The sequence below is a fragment of the Sapajus apella genome, unplaced genomic scaffold (genome assembly GCF_009761245.1).
Source record: "Sapajus apella isolate SASKATOON/1434 unplaced genomic scaffold, GSC_monkey_1.0 scaffold9, whole genome shotgun sequence".
Taxonomy (NCBI): Eukaryota; Metazoa; Chordata; class Mammalia; order Primates; family Cebidae; genus Sapajus; species Sapajus apella.
Window position 1 is genome coordinate 40,626,483 of NW_022436949.1, and position 6,409 is coordinate 40,632,891.

A 6,409-nucleotide genomic window follows, 5' to 3' on the forward strand; every position below is an offset into this window, starting at 1 on the left:
CTTTTCAAAAGAAGACATATATGAGGCCAACAAATATATGAAAAAATTGCTCATCATCACTGATTACTAGAGAAATGCAAATCAAAACCACATTGAGATACCACCTCACATCAGTTAGAATGGCAATCATTAAAAAATCTGGAGACAACAGATGCTGGAGAGGATATGGAGAAATAGGAACACTTTTACACTGTTGGTGGGAGTGTAAACTAGTTCAACAATTGTGGAAGACAGTGTGGCAATTCCTCAAGGACCTAGAAATAGAAATTCCATTTGACCCAGCAATCCCATTACTGTGTATATGTCCAAAGGATTATAAATCATTCTACTATAAGGACACATGCACACGAATGTTCATAGCAGCCCTGTTTACAATAGCAAAGACTTGGAACCAACCCAAATGCCCATCAAAAATAGACTGGACAAGGAAAATGTGGCACATATACACCATGGAATACTATGCAGCAATAAAAAATGATCAGTTTGTGTCCTTTGTGGGGACACGGATGAATCTGGAAACCATAATTCTCAGCAAACTGACACAAGAACAGAAAATCAAACACCGTATGTTCTCACTCATGCGGATGTTGAACAGTGAGAACACATGGACACAGGGAGGGGAGCATCACACACTGGAATCTGTTGAGGGGGGCCAAGGGAAGGACATCGGGGGGGTGGGGAGGTCGGGGAGGGATAACATGGGGAGAAATGCCAGATGTAGGTGATGGGGGGACGGAGGCAGCAAACCACATTGCCATGTGTGTACCTATGCAACAATCCTGCATGATCTGCACATGTACCCAGAATCTAAAGTACAATAAAATTAAAAAAAAAAAAAAGTTACTGTGAGCTCTAATTGTTAAGAAGAGGTGGGACCTCCCTCTTCCTCTTGCCTCCTTTCTTACCATGTGACATGCCTGCTCCTGATTCACCTTCCACCATAATTGGAAGTCTCCTGGGCCTCATCAGAAGCAGATACTGGTGCCATGCTTCTTGTACAGTCTGCAGAACCATAAGCCAAATAAACCTTTTTCTTTATAAATTACCCAGCCTTAGGTATTCCTTTATAGCAAAACAAAATGGACTAACACACCCCACCATTGGCCAGAGGGAAGCCCCTTACCTTCTCTAACACTGCACTTTGACATCTTATGACATAATCCTCTGTGCCCTTGACTTTAATTCTTACCCCAGCATTTTCCACGGTTTCTGGCATATATTGGAACTGAGTTTGCATTTATAGATATATTCAGATGCATAAAATGTTTCTTTCATAGGCCTCTATTACTTTTTGAAACCAAATTGAGAAGACCTAAATTTAGCTATTTTATGCATTATATATAGAAACAACTGAAAACAATCCTTTCACACTCTAGGCATTTATGATCATTTACAAACTACAAACTATAAACTGAGTAAGAAGAAATGCAATGGTCCCTTTTAGTTTGGCAATCCACTCTGCACAAGAAGACTAACTTAATATGACACAAACCAAAGTCTTTGCCAGCATGGGCCTTTTTTCATCCAAATTGTTAGAGTTCACAATAACATATTAATCCAGAAGCATCTACCAATGTAGCAAGAAAGACCGTATAAAGGTGGTGAAAGGTCAGGCTCCAGCTGTGTCCTGACATTGCACATCTACCAAATCTGTGGATGATATAAAGTTAACCATCTTTCCCCCACTGCTTGGAAATCTCACCTTTATCATAGACTAATTCTCCACATGCTTTTGTCTATTTCTGGACTTTGTTTTTGTCCACTGATTTGTCTAATCCCACCGATTATAGTAGCTTGATAATATATTTTAATGTCGTGTAAGGCTAGTCTCTCCTCCTTACTCTTTTTGTTAGGAGTTTTGAGTATTTTTTAAACATTTGCTTTTCTATATGATATTTGGAAATAGCTTACTTAGTTAAAAATATTCCATTGGACTTTTCAGTGGGACTGTGATAAGTTTATGGATGATTTAAGGGAGGATGGAGATCTGTGCAATGCTGAATCTATCCATACAAGAAGAGGCTGTATCTTTCCGTTTATTCAAAACTTCTTTATGACTCTCAGGAGAAATTTAAAATGTATATATATATTCACACACACACACACACTTTGAACTTATGTTGTATTATAATTTCTACTTATTTGTCATTTTCCTTGGATAAAGTGTCAGCTCTTTAAGAGCAGCGCTTTATTAGTTACTAAACCCCAACACCATGGGCAGTGCTAGTGTGCAGTCAATGTTGAATAAATAAACTGATGAAATAATTAAAATTAGACGTGATTTTTCTGTGACCATCCCATCTAAATAAATACGAATGTGAGGCAGCATAGAGGATAGGTGCTTGTGTAGAATTACCATGCACCAGCTTTCAAGACCAAATCTTGTTCTAGCTCCTCCTAACTCTCACCCCAGATTTCCCCACCAGATTTGAAAGGCCAAGCCAATCATTAGAAAGACAAGGGACAAAATAAAAATTGTGAAAGTGCTTTAAAGGAGTTCTCCTTGAATATTCCTTTCCTTTAAGGAACAAAAGCAAATTGACTGCCAGTGAAGAGCCTTTTAGTCCATAAATTCTTCATAGCAAAGGTGCAGAAACTTGAAACAATGTCCCCAGCGCTCTCCCTTTTGTCTGTGGCAGTAGAATGGGGATTCTGCACTCCAACAGCTCCTTTGGGGAAACATAAACACTTCAAAATTTAAACTTCAACAAATGAAAGCCAGAAGTGTTGCTGTTCCCAGGACAGGGTGGCTATTGTGAAAAACTTCTTCCCTTCTTTTTTTTTTTTTTTTAATTTCTAATTTTTATTATACTTTAAGTTTTGAGGTACATGTGCAGATCGTGCAGGATTGTTACATAGGTATACACATGCCATGGTGGTTTGCTCCATCCATGTCCCCGTCATCTACATTAGGTGTTTCTCCTAGTGTTATCCCTTCCCAATTTCCCCACTCCCTGCTATCCCTTCCCTAAATCCCCTCCCCCCAACAGGCCCCAGTGTGTGATGTTCCCCTCCTTGGGTCCATGTGTTCTCATTGTTCAACTCCCACTTATGAGTGAGAACATGCAGTGTTTGGTTTTCTGTTCTTGTGTCAGTTTGCTGAGAATGATGGTTTCCAGCTTCATCCATGTTCCTGCAAAGTATGTGAATTCATCCTTTTTTATGGCTGCATAGTATTCCGTGGTGTATATGTGCCACATTTTCTTTATCTGGTCTATCATTGATGGGCATTTGGATTGGTTCCAAGTCTTTGCTATTGTAAACAGTGCTGCAAAATTGCCCTTCTTAAGCTCTTCTGTTGTCCAGGCTCCTGTATGGAGCAGCCCAGATAATACTTGTGTCTTCCTGGCTATAGTCCATCTCCAGAGAGGCCAGCATGGGGGATAAATGTCCACAAGGGTTCTCTCTACCAATGCAAACTTGAGTCTCTGTCTTCAAAAGTGGGGGCCACAGAGTAAGAATGAAAATGGACACTTGGTCCTGCAGATGGGAAAAACAAATTGGAATGGAAGGCCACTACTTCCAACTAAAGCTAAGTTGGAGCAGATACTTTCAAAGGTACTGGGCTGACCCCAGATACATAATGAAATTTCGTGGCATACTTTATTTTGCATGTTTGCAACCAGGTGTTGATAATTACGTATCTAATTATTCAACCTCTTTATTTTATATATCAAGAAGCTGAGACACAGTGAATGTAAATAACTCATTAATAATTACATAGCTAGTTAGCGACATAGCTGGGTTAAGAGCTTAGGTGTTCAAGCAAAGAGTCTAATTTTCTTGATTCCATTACATTGCCGTTATTTAACCCCAAAACACCTCATATTTGAAAGCATGTTTTAATTAAAATTATTTGCCATTAAATTATATGAAAATAAATCCAGGCTTCCAAGTTTTACTATAAATCTACTTTTTAAAAAAATTAGCACACCTCTAGAATGTTTTTAAAATGTATTTTAGCATACTTTTCCAACTTAAAGTATTTTGTGTCAGAGTTAATAGTAGCTTGATAATAGTAGCTCGATTTGTTCATTCATGATTTAATTAGCCATCTATTCATCATTATTCATTTCAATGTGTCAGATCCTGTGCTAGGTATAAGGACTCAAGCGAGGTAGCAACTGTTGGTCCACGCCATTAATATCTTAGAGAAATCTCACTTTATGCCTAGCACATGCATATAGTTTAAAAATTGCAACTTGAAATGTTTTAAAACCACCTGTGAAAATGTATATTTTTGACACTCTGGATGGGGACAATGCAGCTTTCAACTAAATTCATGAAATTTTTGACAAACTTAAGACAGCCTGGCAATTCATTTTGGAAGCTTTTGGTGCCTGGTCCATGGAAGATTTTATTAGAGAATCTAAAATGATGTCAGATGTTACATGATAAACTTGGCAAAAACTTTGCTTTGGTTTGCATTCTCCTATTATAAACACTGAAGTTCAGAATGAATACAAATATAAACAGCCAGTTCCACATCACATTTCATGTAGGCATTTGAGATTTGTTCATTCATGATTTAATTAGTTATTTATTCATTTCAATGTGTCAAATTCTGTGCTAGGCATAAGGAATCAGTGGTAAATAAAATAGAAATGGTCCTTACCTTCAAAAAGTTTACAGTACAGTAAACTTCAGAAATTGTTACAAAAACTGGATTGCAAAGAGGCTTGGGAATGTGTAACAAAGGAATGAGTAGAATTTAAGATTTGAAGGATGAACAAGAATTGGACGAGAGGCCAGGCACGGTGGCTCATGTCTGTAATCCCAGAACTTTGGGAGGCCAAGGTAGGAGGATTGATTGAGACCAGGAGTTTCAGACCAGCATGGCCAATATGATGAAACTCTGTCTCTACTAAAAATACAAAAATTAGCTGGGAGTGTTGGTGGGCACCTGTAATGCCAGCTACTGGGGAGGCTGAGGCAGGAGAATCACTTGAACCCAGGAGGTAGAGGTTGTGGTGAGCCGAGGTCCACCATTGCACTCCAGCCTGGGTAACAAGCTAAACTCTGTCTCAAAAAGAAAGAAAGAGAGAGAGAGAGAGAGAGAGAGAGAGAGAGAGAGAGAGAGAGAAGTAGGGGAAGAGAGAAAGCAGACAGAAGAAAGAGCAAAGGAGTAGGAAGAGTAAAAAGTGTGTTTTTCTATCTCTCTATTTAAAGGCCCCTCTGTTACCTTCTACTGTGGACAATGGCCAAAGTGTCCTTCACTGCTTGAAACCAACACAGAACTGTCCTTCCACGTCACCTTTTTGCTTCCTACAGGAATCATGCTAACCCTTTCTCCATGCTGACAGCTCAGTTAATTTCATCACACATGGCCTCTTAAAGAGTTTCTACATTCTTCTTCTCTTCTTCTTCTTCTTCCTCCTCCTCCTTTTCTTTCTCTCTGTTCTTATAATACAAATAACCAAGTAATGTATTAAAATGATTTAAAAAAATCCAAATTGCATAAAATAGTCTTTTTTCCATCCATCACCTCTCACAGTTTCTCTGAAGTAATCCTTTCCCCTTCAGCTTTTAAAAAAATATTTGAAATACAAAAAATAAAAATATATAAATAATTAAAATATGTATCACCCACATAAAAGAATATATATAATGCAAAATCATGCTGTGAAGCACATCAACGAAACAAAATAAACACCCATGAAACCCACCAACCAAACCAAGAAATGGAATTCTTATCACATCTCTCTCCCCCATCCAGAGGCAATCATAATTCTCAGTTTTGTGTCCATTATTCTCGTTTTTCTATGTTGATATAAATCCATACAGAATATATTTTTTTAGTTTTCACTGTTTTTGAGATTTATAAATGGTATCATACTTCATGCTATCTTCTGCTACTTGCTTTTGTCATTCAATATTATATTTCTAAACTTTATGTATGTTGACGTGTACTTTTACCTTATTCAATTTCACTGCTATGTAGTATATTCCCACCATGAGAATATATCATTTTTAAATTTATTTGCCTTCCTATTAATGAAAATGTGGTTCCCTCTTTGTCTGCCCACCCATCCATCTACTATCTATCTATCTATCCTTATGAATAAGGCTGCTATGAATGTTCTTGTATTCTTGCATATTTTGTCTGTATCATATATCTAGGGTATATGTACTTTTTTTCTAGGGCATATACCCAGAATTAGAACTGGGTCATAACATACTTGTCTACTCAGTTTTCTAAAAATAATGCCATTTTTCAAAATGTTTTTGAATTGTTAAACTCGTTCACATTGTTCCAATTCCTCACCAACACTAGGTTTTGCCAAATTTTTGTTTTTGTGAACTTTTCAAAAAAAGTTTATATTCTTATAAAATAATATCTCATTGTGTTATTGATGGGTATTTTCCAAATTGCAAATAAAAATGAGCAGTTTGATGTGTTTATTTGACA